Source organism: Typopeltis vanoorti, chromosome 9 (assembly GCF_054136105.1).
Source record: "Typopeltis vanoorti isolate ZY-2024b chromosome 9, IOZ_Tvanoo_1.0, whole genome shotgun sequence".
Classification (NCBI taxonomy): Eukaryota; Metazoa; Arthropoda; class Arachnida; order Uropygi; family Thelyphonidae; genus Typopeltis; species Typopeltis vanoorti.
The window spans coordinates 39049568-39067068 of record NC_143557.1 but is presented as its reverse complement, the minus strand read 5'-3'; positions in this window follow the sequence as shown (position 1 = coordinate 39067068).

Genomic DNA, 17501 nt, shown 5'->3' with positions numbered 1-17501 from the left:
GTAGGTTTTTCTTTGTTTTATTAACATTGTTGATAATATGGAAATATATAGAATATTTCGACCAAGTTTCAATATAAGCAATTCATTTGATGCTGGTAACGTCAATGAATTTCGACAAATCGGGGCGCGCGTGGATGAGGTGGGGGGGGGAAGAGAAAGAAAGAGGAATTTCGGGCAAATGAAGCACTAAATCTTGAAATTTGAATCTAGTCACTGTGACTTTTAATCGAAGAATTATGATTATATTTCAGTTAAATTATGGAATGTCTCGTGATCAGTAAATGCCAATACTTGACTCATTGTTATACAGTAGTAGATAACGGACTCTGGACAACTGCATAGCTTTTAGAAAATCTGTTTTTTTTTTTAAATTTTTCATTGTTTTTATAAGGACACGAATATCAGTGAAAATTAAGGGCAAAGTAATATGCAATCTAGCCCACATCGAAGTAGCTTATTGAGGGCATCACTATTTTAGGTAAAGACTGAGCTGCTAGCAGCTTCATGCTTGCCTACTAATAGCAGACACGATTAACAGTTCACGCAGGATTTTGGGAAAGATGTTAAGGGCTCGCATACAGAAATGGCTTGATAGAGAAACTATACTTTGCCATGAACTGCATGGGGATATCAAGAGAAGGTCATGTTGTGAGCATTTCCTTACATTAATGTTACCGTTAAGTTAGACTAGGGGAATGGATACACCATGATACTTTTGGATTTAGTTAAGGCTTTTGATAGAATACAGCATGAAAGATAATTGGATTATAAATTATTGGCATGGATAAGAGGATGACTGACTGACAGATATCAAACGGATCAGTTCTTGGTCCATTGTTATTCAGTCTGCACATTAATAACCTTAGGAAGGATATAATATGCAACACAGCTCTTTGCTGATGATACAAAGATAGATGGGGGTAATCGGGACGCTTCTCATGTTTTGCTAGGAATCTTGGAGTTTTAGTAGACAGGAAGTGGAAGTTCAGGGGCAACGCAACAAAGATAATTGCAATGCTGAAACGAACCCATGATGTAAGGATAATGAAGTCGTTTTCCCACTACAAGGCCTTAATAAGACATCACTTGATTATTGCGCGCAGGACTGGTTTCCTTGTTTCCGTGAAAGAGTGTCAAAAATGATATCAGGATTGTGGAATACTGAGTATGAAAACAGATTGAGAATTTGTAGAATAGAGACAAGCAAACAGGAGAAAAAAAAGGGGCGGGGGTGATATGATCGAGCCTTACACACTTCTGAAAGGGTCATACAGGATTTCATTTTATGGATGTTGGGGAGAGAACGCGAGGACATCCTTGGAAGTAGAGAATGAATTCTGAATCGGGGTGAAGGCTAGATTTTTCTCTCATAGAGTGGTGCGTGATTGGAATGAATTGTCATTGGATGTGGTGTGCAAGTGGTACGAATGAATTCGACAACCCGATATGACAGCTTTTGTGGGTATGATGCGCTTCCTCGGAGGTTTCTCTTAATAATAAGTATACATTGCAAATGACAATAGATGAAATTTGATTTTTTTTTTATAAGTCAAAACATATCTAGGCTAATATGTTACTGAATCTAGAGGTATGTCAGTTATGAACCACTGGGCATTATCACTTTATAGGCATATCATTCTTGTGTACTGAGAATGATTCAAATATAAAAATGCTATTAAAATGCACCTTATGATTGTCTCTGTTTATTTGTATATTTGTTTATTCATCGAGGGCAGCCGCGAAATGTGCCATACTTATTTCTTTGCATATGTCAATGAACAATTATAACTGCTGTTTGTGTGGAATTTTTGTCTCAGTTCTTAAAGTAGTTTAAACAATTATGACAGTGTGTTGCCAAATATTCAGAGAATCATAGAAAGCCATAAAGTTTCGCCAATCGGTTTGACTTCTTACCAGTGGAGGTGCTGCATAATACAAAATAAGAAAAAATAATTCATTTTTTTCTAATCAGTAACCAATATTATGAAAATTGCTTTATTAAAAATATTTCACCCTCACTACGAACACACACCAATAATAAAAGTTTCGTACACAGAAATAAAGCGCGCAAGCATACAATATATCTGTAGCGCCACTGCTCAACGAACAGTGTCAGTTTCGACACTGGGTCAGAACGCAGTGCATTTGTTTCGTGTAACGATAATTGAGAAAATATAATTCTTTTCTTATTTTCAACAGTGACACTCGTCATAATTCAGCCTTGTGTTTATAATAAATAAATAAATTATATGTTATTTTAACAGCATGAAATAAGATTTACCAAAAATATTTCACCCTCACCACGAACATGCACCAATAATAAAAGTTTCGTATCTCACAGAAATAACGCGCACAAGCATACAATTTATCTGTAGCGACACTGCTCAACGAGCAATATCAGAGTTAATTGTTATGTGCAGTGACAAGTGCAAAGAATATCTGCGAGCCTAGCCTGAACTGATCGAACATGATAATTCCGACACTGCGATCTAACGCAGTTCATTTGTTTCGTAATCTAAAGCGTTAATCGAACAATTCCAATTATTATCTATTCAACCAATGTCGAAACATAAGCTGTAACTTTAGCATGTTGTATTGCATTTATATAATGTTGTAAGCATTGTTATTATTTATAAACACAAACAAAATTTAATTTTTTTCGTTTTTTTCCTTGGGGGTGCTGCAGAGTCGCAGTGCTTATGTACAAGCTGCCACTTAATCAAATAAATCAAACACATGTTTTTTTAGTACACTACAGAGTGGAATAAATCAAAAGCCTTGGCCTACGTTAATGTTGTAACAAACTGCTCCGAGATCATGAATGGGTATGGCATTGATTGTCGCTCAGTCCTAGTCTTCCTTTAGTGTACCCATGATGACCATCAAAAAAGAACGCTGCTATCGTCAACTCAGTTTTGAATTTTCGTCATAAGAAACTCTCTAGCACTTGAACCCACACTATAATTAAAATCCTCAATTTTATCCTCACCTTTATGAAGCAAAATATTTTGTCATTTTTCCATTGCTTGGAATGTGGCCCGATGCAGGATTACTGTTGAATGTTGCTCTTCCATTTGGAGTGGGACCCATAAGAGCTCCCTGAAAATGCTTGACTCGATACATAAAAGAGCAATTAGATTGATTAAAATCCTATCTGTTAGCAATTCACTTCTCCCACCTTCGCACAGACGTTTGGCTTGTGTATTATGTGTATTCTATAGATATTTCCATGGAAAATGTTCATCTGAAACAGTATCAATAATTCCCCCACTCAGTAATAAGTCGTTGGAACACATGCAGCTGTGCCTAACAACCTTTTACAGCACACTTTGAAACCCACAGAACAAGTTTCTTTTCCTCCTCAATCTGCTACTGCTGTATTGTAGAATAGTCTTCCCTCTGATATGCTTCCCAAAGAATACAATATGCAGATTTTTAAATCAATTGTAAACAAGTTTCTCCTTTCCCAACCCATTGCCCATACGCGGTACTTACGAACTATGCCGATTAATCACCCTCTCGTGTATGGGCTCAACATAAAAAAAGTAAGATGTGTCAAAGCTGTTGTTACTCCCCCCCCCCCGAGCATTTCTACAAAATACGTGGTGATAAGTTACAAGCCCTACAGCCGTATTAACACCAATTTTACTCAATACATCATTGCTCCCTCCTCACTGCATTCAAGTTCTGCATGGCAACATTTACAAGAATGCATTAGCTGTATGAATTTCTATTTAAATACCTTATCTGTATCCTCTAAAGTGGTTACAATTCCTCCATTTTCACCAATCAATGTTTTCTTTCATCCATAATTATTTTTTAGCCTCATTAGCTAATTTCTGCTACCCTTATGAAGAGAATCACCTTCCTCGCCGACTTTTTGTACCCCTGATGCAACTAGCTGTTACTACTTATTCTGATGTGATGCTTCCAGATTGCGTAAAAACTGGATATATATATATGTATGTATATGTATATATATATCCATCCAGTTTTCTTCTGAGGAATAAATGGAAGCCCTTCTTAAAGGAAAATATGCTGAAACGAGAACTATAAATTATTAAAACAGTATAATCAGTATCTGTGTTGTACGTTCTCCTTAGAAAACTACTTCTTCTTTATAGAAATGCAATTTAAAATATAGTGTTATTTTAAGTAAAATTATTTCTTAATTTAAGATTTCAAAGGATCTAACACATTTTTCTTTGTGGGACTCTGAGCATGCTCAGTAACAGTCGCACAGGAAGAACTGACGTTAAGTATCCCTAAAGCAGGTTGTAACTGTGCGGTCCACGGTAGCAATTGTGCAACGTGTTTGCTTGCTTGCTTGCTTGCTGAATGAGAGGCCCTGCGTTCGATTTAGGCAAAATAATTTAAAAATATTTTTCCGTAATTCTCTCCCTCACTTCTTGAGTTAGTCGAACTCGGGTCGTGGACGTGAGGTTTTTCGCCGGGTACTCGGGTTTCCCCTCACAAACAGGAAAACCGACTGTGTTACATACACTGCACGAGCAATTATACGAGATTATTGGAAGCCCATCACCCCGTTTATGGGATGTTGAGTTTTAAAAGAATGCTTAAGGGAACTACCCCATTCGGGGAGGATAGTTCTCATACTTCATTGCAAGAAAACGTTTAAGTGGTCACTGAGCAGATTGTCACACGACTGTGTTGTTAAACTACTTGTGGGTGTGGGAAGTTATTATTATGCGAGCATGTAAAATCATTTTATTGATTTTACATGCTCGAAGTTAAAATTTCTTTTATCTTTTTAACTTCGTTTAAATTGTGTAAATAAATTGCGTCACCATTTATTTAAATTTCTTAATGGTTTTCTAAGCTATATCACTGAAATAAACTGAATAAACGCGTGTACATTTAGAGCATACTTCAAAATTAAACGGTTAATATAACACTTATTATTTTGTTAATAATAAGTGTTATAGTAGCGTAATGATTAGGCGGAAAATATCAGTTTCTATAAAGGATGTTAGTATGTATTCAGACGAAGACAGTTTCACGAAGCTTTCGTTAGTTGATGGCGGTGCAGAATTTATGTTAATGAAAGGCAAAGTTGACAAACAACAGATTTCTTAGGAAAACAACTGGTAGGTTTTTCTTTGTTTTATTAACATTGTTGATAATATGGAAATATATAGAATATTTCGAACATATTTCATGCTCGTAATTTTACTGAATTTCGACAAATCAGGGCTCGTGTGGATGGAGAGAAGAGAAAGAAAGAGGAATTAAGGGCAGTGAAAAAAAAAAAAATATATATATATATATGTTGTTGTTGAAGATATAAAAATGCCTGCGTCATCATAAGTTTGGTCTCGTGGTTGGTAAATGCCAATGGCGTTATTCATTTTTATTCTGTAGCAGAATACGCAGGGTACTCAATGAGTACCCGATTGTAAGTTGAGCTTGCATATTGTAGGCTCCCGACATGGGGTGCATGTTTTTCTTTGAATTAAATTACCTGCCGTTCGAATAGATGAATTTTAAAAAAAAGGTTGTGGCTTAATGGAATGTTAACACTTCTTCCCTCCACAAAAAAATTATCGGTAGAAGGATATTAAATACTTATTTTGCAACACCAGGAGCGAACTCCGCCATGCGTTTGAAGAAAACCCTCTTAGATTTTAATATTTCTCTGAACTACGAAGGGAAATTTTAGCTTTATATCTAGCCACAAGTACGGTATTGGAGCAGCAAAAACGTAGATGATTTGCAAGCTTTGCATGTGCAACTTATTACCTTTTATACGAGTGAGAAAAGGAGGTGTAACATCCAAGAAACGAAATGATATAACTCTGTAATATAATACTTTAATACCATAGTTAAACTCTTCATTGGTGAATTAATACGTTAAAATGCTTCTGTAATATTCCCATAAATGGGTACGTCCTTTTGCGATAAATTACAATGACGAACAGATTCTCTTGTACCTGAAATTAATTTAGGTGATTCAAATGTATATTTCGATATTCTAAATTAAAAAATAAATAAATAAATACTTTAAAAAAAAGATGTATAATATCTTCGTAGGTTTTTGGAATCTTTTATTATGAATTAGTCCTGCGTTTCTCAAACTTTTTCTACGACGGAACACCTTGGCTAGAGTCGAGTATCATTGGTTTCGTGTTCATTGTAAAGCTAAATGCACACTATTGCTGCAGCAGGCTGTATTGCATCGTAAAAATGCTACAGCACACACTACAGGCGTGCCAGGCCGTAGCGCATTGCATTGACCTTGCTTGTGCCTGCATGTTTCCTAGAATAGATACCTGTTACTTCACTCACGCCCGGAGGTGTCGACAACCGTGGGCGACTGAGTCAAGGCCAGCGCGCGCTTGCCTTAATAGCACAATCCACACGCAAAGTGAGGAACGCCTGATTTTTCAAACATGTTTGAACTTGTCGCATTATTTAAAACCATTCCAGGCTCACATTAATTTTGATAATTTTTCACGGAACACTGGTATTCCGTAGAACATAGTTGGGGACACGCTGAATTAGTCAATACTAACATTTCAAATTATTATTACTGGAATTAGCTGTTATAATATTCTGAAAGTATGCAGCAGTAGTTTGAAAATTAATTGGGGAAAATGGTTTGGTTTGAAGTTATTTGAACCTGTCTAACATAAAAACTCGATCAAGGAGTTCTCGGTTGCATGCAGACGTCTTTAAATCGTTCATCTCTTTAATGTATTATATCATATCGTACTTAAAACAGGCTATAAAACCAACGCGAACCCCAGTTATTACGTGTTGTTCGTTTAAGGTTATCGCTTGTGCGGTAAGGGCTGCATACTCATTAAGTTTGGTTAGAAAATAGAAAACGGGATATAAAATCTCTTTCCATTATTGCTGCACATATTACCTGAAACATAGTTGCGAGGACATCGGTAAATAGACTTAACGTACCCTCATATTAGGAATCATTAAAAGACGAACTCAAAAATAAAGGCAATGAAATAGCTTATAAGTTTATTAATAAATCTGCGATATTATTGAAATATTTTTGGATAACACTAACGTTAGTTATAAATATTTGATCAACTTGAGACATGTGGATAAGCTTAGGTGTTAGCAAGTTGTTCATCTGTAATTTTGCTGTCGAAATCACAACACCAAAAGAACAAAATAAATATGATATCTCGTATTTATTTAGCTTTCAACATTTCACTTGTTTTATAGCCAGCAAACGCTAACAATCATATTAGTACAATAACAGTTAACGCAATAACACCATCAGACTTCTCCCAGTATCATTTAAATACAAGTTAAGTAGCAACTATCCCAAAGCAGACCATTGGGACACACCATATGGACTGTCATCTTCTGGCATCCTCTTCCATAGAAAACTTGCTGATAGCGAATCTTCAACCCAGCGCATTAATCGCATCCATTCAAATTTAGTTACCACTTTGTTATGTGGCAGTCTGTCAAAGGCTTTTACAAAATCTGAATATACCACTTTGTATGCATTACCTTTATTGAACGAATTTGTTGCTTGGTTATAATAAGTGTGCTGATTGCTGAAACACGAACTTCCCTTAGACCATCAAAAGAGAATGCTGCTATCGTTAAAACCTAATTCTGCAACTAAGCTCTCTAGCACCTTAAACCTGACTATAATTCGAAACCTTACTCTTACCACCTCCATGAAGCGGAACAATTTTGACTTTTTCCCACTCCTTTGGAAAATGGACTAATACAAGACTCATTTTATAAGATATGTCAATATTGTTTTAACCCCCGTACCTCAGATCCTAACTTCAAAACATGTAGCGATATGTCATCAAGTTCTGCAGACGTACAAACACCAAGTTTACTCAATTTCTCATATACCTTTCTAGTATAAAATACTCTTTTTTTTTTTTTTTTTAAGCCTCATTAGCTAACTGCTGCTTATACTGCACTTGTGCTACCCATATCAAGAGAGTCGCCTACTTTAGTCGCCTCCTCATTCAACTAGTTGTTACCACTCATCTTTTGATGCTCCAATAATGCCTTCTTCTTATTTTTATTTTTTTTAAAAATTGCATGTCTTGCTTCTTCGTTCATCTATTTCACACCTGTTCTATTTAACCTCGATCCTTGGAATACATTCTGATATTGCCTCCACCGGATAGCTCTTGAGTAGGGTCCAATCAGCATAGCTATTCTTTCCACCAATTTCCTCATTTCTATTATTGCTGCAAGCTTCCCCATGAGCCTTATGATTCCACATATACCTCTTTCTTACAGAAATCTTCATAGGGCAGGATCATCCGAGTAATCACCTCATGGTCACTTTCATCAGCTGGTAGAAGATGAAGGATAACATCTAACATGAGTAGGGATAAGATTGATGTAATAAAAATTGATAACTTAAGTATTTTTTTTTCACTCACTATTTTCGCGTAATTAAACGCTTGAGGGCCCGATTATTAAAAATAAAAGTTGAAAGTGGCCCGCGAGTCTGGAAAGATTGCCGACCACTGATTTCATTCTACTCGTCTCCCCCCTGGGTCTAGCAGAGATAGCTTGCCGAGCAAAAACTCACACGTTTGCAGACTACATGTATGTGATGTAATCTTGCCGAATGCCAGCCTTAATGTTTGAAGGTTTGTTGAATTTCATTAAATCTCCTTTCCGTCATGACTATAACATCCATTTCATACGGGGGGAAAATGAGGAACGTCTTAACTCTACAACCCCAAAAATATACCAGTAGTTTATATTCCGGAATTAGTTAATTAACTTCTGAGAAGATTGCAGAATCTCTACTTTCTGAATATTTAACGAGTCTTCTTTTGTTCTGTTTGCAAGATTTCTTTGGAACCTTAATGCTTCTGAATATCATTTGTAGTCATCCTTTGTCAAAGGTTTACCAGATAGTTTGCTGGCTTCTTACTTCGATTGCATGAAAAGCACCAAAATTTCATCAGTATGCAATCTCGGTAATACACAAACTTCGAATAAATTCCAAATCCAAAAATGCCATTTTTGGATTTGGAATTTATTCCATATGCAGAACCTTTATTTTTATATTTTCACTGAAATTTGTCTTTATGACGAGGAAAAAGAAATGCTGCTGTCGTTAGATTATCCAGAGGGCACCACGAGGAGGTGACAGTCATACTTTGCCCTCCGTTTTTATATTTTAATTATTAGTAGCCAAACTTTCCCACTTTTCTCAAATAGCCTTCATAAATGAGAATTCAGAATCCGTTGAACATGATTCATCACTCTTTCCAGATATAAAAATGACCTTTTAACTCTGATGGTAAGTTATTGCCGTTGCATCACCTAGATGTCTCGTGAATTGCATCAAGTGCCTTACTATTGTGCTTAAACATCATATTCCACTTGTTTAGTTTTGACTATATTAATGTAACTTGACACGGAAAACTGCTCTTATACTAAATAGAAAATTCAGCCTTTAGTATAGAGATGCAAGATTTTTTTTTCTCCCAGTTTTCTTGCATCACCAACATTCAATTAGGTGGTTTAGGGGGGGAGGGGAATTCGTCCTCAAAAATGAATAAATAAAAGAAAGCAAATAAATACAATAAAAATTAGCTTAAAAGATAAAATGATAGCATATTGATATTGAAAATTCATAGTATCTTACAATTAATTAATAGTAGTATTGATTTATTTTAATGAAGCTAGCCAAGATCCCATTTTCGCAAATACGGTAGACTTCTGATGCCCTTTCTTATTTGGAACATTATATGTTTATCACATTAATGTGGAATAAAATGTGTAGTTGTTTTGATAAATAGTACAAAATATTTATTAAAGATGTACTTGCATACGATACAATTGATTTATGGAAAACCACTTAAAACATGATTAGGAACTTAGAAATATCATATTTTCACACTTTAAAATTAGAATCATTTAGTCAGGAAGCATGCAAAGTTTAACAGAAATATTACTTCCTAAATCATAAGCAAATAATGAAAATATTAACAAATTCATTTGAATTAGAAACACTTAAGAAAATTTAGATGATGCACTTTTCGTGGATTCTTATATCTTAAAAGAATTCTTGCTACTAGATAATCACTTGAAATCTGTAATATCTTGTTACTTTTCCGTGTTATTTCGGATGAAAGTTCTCTTAAGATTTCAATGGATCTAACAAAATTTTCTATATGTGTGACTATGAGCATGCTCATAATCACACATATAGATATAAAGTAACAGTCAAGCACGAAGAACTGACGTTAAGTATCACTAAAGCAAGTTGTAGCGTGGGGTCCACACAAAGAACCCTTAACAGAACACACATTAACACAACTAAAGTTAATGATATTAACTTTAGTTTAACATCATAATAACATCAAATGTACTGATTTGGACATACAGATGCGACAAAATCTACGGAAGGGAAACAGGACCAGACATACTCAGAAAAAGAAACAATCACCGATACCATAAACAGAAACAAAATAACAAAAATACAATGGCGGAAAATAGGTCTCATCTCAGAATTCGAAGAACAACTGCAAGGATAAAATAGATATCCATAAGCGAATGAAAAACATATTGTACACTTTTTCATTAAGCTGTATAACCAATTGTACATTGATTGCTTTGTACTATAATTAGTTGTATTTTTGTGCATAATATTGGTCAACTATAAAGGTTGTAGTTTAGTTTTATGTATCAAAAATATCAATGACAGTCTATATAGTGGAAGAGTGTGATGACACTCTACTGATCCACTGGGTAATCTCAACTCTCTGCCAAAATGTAACCCTCTCTTTTATGTTAAAGCAACACTGCATATGTGTATACAGAGTTGCAATCCAAAAGAGATAATAATGGCGGAATAAATCATGTAATGATGTACTGCAAAAACAAATTTTAAAGTAGTGTGATTTTCTTTCTTGACTACTTGCATAAGAAACTATAACACATTTTAGGAATGTTAGTCAAATGAGTTTTATTTATCATCCTACTAGTTTCACCGATTTTTTTGCTATCGGCATCGTCAGGGATACAATTGGTAAGCGATATGAAGGTAACTGACAGTTCTAATTCATACAAAATTAGTACTGTGCGAGACAATGCGTGTGTCTCGGGAACATGATTTATTTGTTACGAGACATAATGTAATTGGCGTGAAATTCCATTTCTTTGATGTTTAGTGATCTAATTAAAGTTTTCCAAATTTCCGGTAGGATTAGACCTTGATTCTTATTCAGATTTCCTGTTGAACGGGCGACCATAGCAGCCTCCTTGAAGGTTCTGGAATGGTAGTTCTCCTCTATATATTGCATATGACTCTTATCCCGCTCAATAAGATGATTGGTAGAGGCAAAGTGGAAAGAAAGGCCTGAAATAACCTGTTTGTTGTTTCTAACGTAGCCTATGTGCTCCTTCTGTCCCGTTTCGAAGCTTCTAGAGGTCTGACCAACGTAACTAACACCACAGGAACAAGGTATATTATATATTCCAGAGTATTAGTAGAATGGATGAGGGTCTTTCGGTGATCTTAAAAATTTCCGAATAGTATTGACCGGCTTGAATGCTACTCCAATATTGTGTGGTTTTAGAACTGTCGGTTAAAACCTAGTCTGTTACCTTCATATCGCTTACCAGTTCTATCCCTGACGATGCCGATAGCAAAAAATCGGTGAAACTAGTAGGATGATAAATAAAACTCACTTGACTAACATTCCTAAAATGTGTTCTAGTTTCTTAAATTTAAAAGTAATTATATGTTAAGTAACTACCCAAAGAATAGTAAAGTAGTCTAGGTGGAAATAGACACTGAGAATGTTATAGTGTTGTATGTGGAAATAAAATATCAATGTAAAACCATTGTATATAGAAACAAACATCGTATGTATGTAAATAGCAATTTATTTCCTTAGATAAGATAATAGCATTGTATCAAATCAATATTTAACTTATGCTATATGAAGAAAAATTACTGCTCAAAGAAACGAAAAGGACTTTAGGTGGAAATAGACTCTAAGCATGTTCTAATGTTGTACATGAAAATTAAATACCAATGTAAAAATTGTATAGGGAAACAAACCTCGTATGTATGTAGATAGCAACTTATTTCTTAAGATAAGATAAGATAATAGCATTGTATCAAATCAATATGTAATTTATGCTATATGATGACAAAAAAATAACTGCTCAAAGAAATGAACAGGACTTTAGGTGGAAATAATGTTGTACATGAATATGAAATATAAAACAATTGTATATGGAAACAAACATCGCATATATATATGTAAATAGCAACTTATTTCTAAAGATAAGTAATAGCATTGTATCAAATCAATATGTAACTTATGCTGCATAAAGAGATATGCCTGCTCAAAGTACTGTAAAGGACTTTAGGCGGAAATATCCTCTGAGCATGTTATAGTGTTGTACATGAAAATGAAATATCAATGTAAAACGTTTCCTTTAAAAAGCATACTATGTACATATTGTATATATATTTATTCTGAATGTATATAAGATGCTTTGGATTAATAAAATATTGTAGCAATTGTGCAACGTGCTTGCTTGCTGAGTGAGAGCTCCTGCATTCGATTCCAGGCAAAAGAGTTTAGAAATGTTTTTCCGTACTTCTCTCACTCAGTTCTTGAGTTAGTCGGACTTAGGTCGTGGACGTGAGGTTTTTCGCCGGGTACTCCGGTTTCCCCTCACAAACAGGAAAACCGACTGTGATACATACATTGCACGAACAATTACACGAGATTCTTGGAAGCCCAACACCCCGTTTTTGGGATGTTGGGTTTCAAAGAATGCTTAAGGGAACTACCCCACCCGGGGAGGGTAGTTCTCATACTTCATTGCAAGAAAACGTTTAAGTGGTCACTGAGCAGATTGTCACACGACGGTGTTGTTAAACTACTTGTGGGTATGGGAAGTTATTATTAGGTAGTTGTTGAAAACGAACAGGGTTGCTTGTCATAGAAAACCACCCAGAATCTGTTGATTAATCTATTTGATATATTCTGAATATATCAATTCAGAATATATCAAAGAATTAATCTATTTGATATATTCTGAATTTTAATTAACCATTTTGCTTCAGTAAAAGGGAAAAAAAAAAAAAAACCCTAATAATAGTATTCATTCAGAACACCGTCCAAAAGGTGGCATTATAATTTCACCACCAGAAGCAAAGTTGATTGGAAATCTGCGAACGCAATCACAATGTTATTAATTTGAAAAGTTGGAACCAAGTGGGAGACGTTCTTAATCAGTCTATAAACATCGGATAGCCAATTATTGATGAATTTGAATAACGCTTCACTCATTAGTGTGGTATTGAACTGATTAATTAGTTTAAGTGGCCAAGTTCATTTTATTGATTTTACATGCTCGAAGTTAAAAAGAAAAATTCCTTTTAATTTATGTATTTGACTTCACCGACCACACTAAAAAAATCGGCTTGTTCAGTTGAATTAAAATCATTCTCCGTTCACTGCGAACTAAAACTGTATAAATCACTAACAGGAACTGTGCATTATTAGAGCAGGAACCATTTTGATTTCTGAAAGGAAATCCTGAAGAATATTTCTTTACGTCCCAAACGATAATTCAGCTTAATTACTGGCGTCGTCATACATAAGTACCAGTCCATTGTTCGCCTACCGTGATACGATAAACATCTTTAGGGAAATGATGTCATGTGTGTGTGTATGTGTGTTTTGTTTGCCTCACACACGCGCGGAATATTTTAGTTTGTAACAGAGCCATGCTTTGGATTTTATAAGAATACAGTACGTTTCTTACAAACAGATATTTCAGGTAATCATTTTATCGGAAAAGTTTAGAACTGCTCATCAGTGCACTACCCCTTTTCCTTCATCTGTTCATTATTATTTATTAGAGGAAGTCTGGAATAAATAAGCCTAATATATTATTTTTGTTTTACGATTTAAATGAACAGTTGGATGTATATTTATAGAATCAGGATTAAAATTAAAATTTATTTAATTACTGAAAATAGAATTTAGATATACTGCATCCGCTATAACGAGTTCAACCCGCCGAATCCATATGTTACTTATGACTCATCTATTTCAAAGGTGTACTATATTATCGATTTATTTATGATTATTTCGCTACCACAAGCCAATTCGGCGTCGGTAGTGGCTCATTTCCTCTTTTTACAAATTCAGATCGAGAATTAATGATTTTTTTTCCCCTGCAGTTCTATGACAAATGGAAAGTGATATAAGAAGAGGTGGTTGAGTAATCAACAATGAAAACACGATGCATTGTTCTTGTATTCATTACTTAGAGGGATAAGAAACAATCCCTCGAGACTGGGTAGTGGCGCCATCCAGTGTAAAATTATAGCTTTATAATATTCATAAAATCTTGGAGGGTGACTCATCATGGCATAACACTAAATACCTTATGATCTATTCCCGTTCTCATTTTTAATATAATAGACTCTTCTGAGATATATTTCATCCCTTCTCTTCCCATTTGATTTATATTTTATTAATTGTATGATCGGAGTCGTACTGATGGTCAGAGCCAAATTTTCTGTAAGAAAAAAAAAATAATGCACTTTTTTTCAATTCAATTTTTAAGTTCCTTCCTTTTCTTTCAAATTTTAGAAACCAGCGTCTGTATCTATAGTCTTATACAGGTCCTCGACTAGAGTAATTTTGTGTTAAAATTAGAGGAAGTATTTTGTTTTATTTCTACGGTCTAAAATGATATTTCAAATACCAATGAGCATTTTAATATCTAAATTTCACTCTTTCGCTGCAATAAATCGATGAACTCTCGTAATGACTGATTGTTTTAATTATGTTCGGCACTGAACAACTTGTGAGATTATATTTTGAACCCATTATAGAATGTGATATAAGATATGACATTCTTATAATCTTATATTTCTTTAAAGACAGCACCGATTTTTCTTTCGAGACATATTTCAATAATTTTTACTGCCGACGTTAATTTGTACCATACAAATACAGTAGTAGAAGGGGCACTATGAACCAGATCAAGATAAGATAAGAAATCGTGACGTCATGAGTTTGGAATTTCCTTGGGGGAAGATGTGTCGTTGACGTCAGGTCTTGTGTTTTGGTTTGCATATGGAATTGTGGGTGATGGTTAGAGAAAAGGAATCGTGTCGTGATTGGTGGGGCATTTTAAACCAAATAGGGTGGCGTGAATGGGGAAAGCGACGTCAATGTCCTGGATGTGTGTTGTCAGATGTAGATAAGTGACATTATTGATTTGAATGGAAAAGGAAGTTACAGTAGTGGATAAGGATTCGTGCCTTGATTGGTAGGACACTTTAAACCAAATAGGGGTAGAGTGAATGGAGAAGCAACGTCAGTGTCATGGATGTGTGTTCTTGTGATATGTAGATAAGTGTTTGGTTCACGTAAGGGATTGTGGGTGAGGTTAGAGATAAGGAATTGTGGCGTTATGAGTTTGGAATTTTCTGGGGAACATATATCTCAGTAACATCACAAAGTGTGTTTCAGTTGGGGTATGGGATTGTTACAGATAAGATAGAGTATTGAATCTTGGAATTTCCCAGGGTGACACACATCTGTCATTGACGTCACATTGTGTTTTCGGTTGTCTATAGTTGGCAGTACGAATTTTCCAATATAGGTTTGGGGTATTTCATTCCTGTTATTGAGTATGAGCATTTTTAGTTTAGAGTCAAGAGATGGCGGCAGTATTTAGACATTTTCTGAATAATTAATTATAGACTATCATTGCTGTCCCCTCAAACACGCATACTTTTTTCCCTCATATACATAACTCATCCGAATATTTTGATTGTCTAAAATGTTAATATCTTAAAATTCATTACTTTTTCTAATTATTGTTATCTTTATTACAAAAGTATTTGGCTATTGGAATTTTTAGTTTGGAGTCAAGAGATGGCGTCAGCCTTTAGAGATAAAAATGAGTTCCTTTTTGAATGAAAAAAATAAAAATAAACGGAGATTTTAATGGTTTACAAGAACTTTTGTATGTAGTCTAGAAAAATTATAATGATAATATTAACTTACATTTTCTCCCGAATGGCTCTTCTGAATGCACATAGATATTCCAAAATAGTTGAATTATAACCATATAATCAAAGCACAACACACACAACGCAGAAGGGTTGAAAGAACGAAATCTAGTGACTCTTGTTCCTTTAGATTTCTGTCCGTTTGGAACTCTTCGTTAATTTCATTCGCAGGTCAAGCAAAGTTTTTTCCCATGGTGGTGAGCGTAAAACTCAACGTGTCTTTTATTGACTAATATCTGCCCGTGACCCGAAAATTCGCATCTCTTGATGCGGAGTTTTGATATGGTTCTATATTTTTATTTTTAATTTTTCAAATTGATGGTTGTTTTTCTCTATTTTACTTTTCAAATTCAGTTTAAGTACATATTCTAACCAGAATAATAGAGCAAGATAAATAAATAAATTGTGTGTGAATAAAAATTTTCCCCACTGTAGATTTGTCGTTTATGTTATCTTTAAGATGTCTCATTTCTGGACATGGCATGTTGAGATCCTGTGTGTGTGTTTGGATCTCTCTCCGCTAGCGATTTCTTATTAGAAAATACTTTTTCCACAAATAAAAAGTTATTTCCTATTATTTTAAATGAATATTCACATCTCTCTTGATGCGGAGTTTTGATATAGTCCAATTTTTTTTTTCAAATTGATTAGTTGTTTTTTCTATTTTACTTTTAAAATTCAGTTTAACTACATAGTCTAACCAGAATAATTGAGCAAAATAAATAAATAAATTGTGTGTGAATTCACTGTGACTTCAAATATATATGTGTATATATATATATATATATATATATATATATATATATATATATATATATATATATATGGTCTTACTTAAATAACACATCAATGACACCAAGTTGTTCATTTAAATGTACACAATTTATATAAAGTGAAAAATAAACTCTATTTTTTTTAATTCCTTAATCTTCTTATTGTTAAATTTGCGCTGTTGTTCAAAGGAATGATTAATACCCATGGTTGCAGAATTGCTGTCACGTGGTTTTCGACAATGTGACACTCATCTGAAATTTATTCATTTATGATCGTGGGAATTTTGTTACTGTAGTAAAATTGAAGATTAAATTTTTATTTTTTTAAACCAATGCATATATTTTTGGGCATTGTTATAAGCACAGATTCTTTTGTTATGTTTCCAAAAACATATGAAAGTACATGGAATATTTTCACATTTAGGGCAACCCAGATCATTTAAATCAAGAACAGGTCTGCCTATTAAAAGCATTAATGTTTTTGATTTATCTCTTCCTTTGGCGAGCAATATTTGATATTTGCATGTTGATTCTATTATCCATTCTCTGTTTGTCCAGAGATAGTGAACTAATTTCCCAGGTCAGCTGATGGTTATATTTTATTAACCAAGAATTCTGTTTTTAAACTCTTTCAGGTAATTCTTTCAAACTACATGATGATCTTGTCAAGGCATATCTTACAA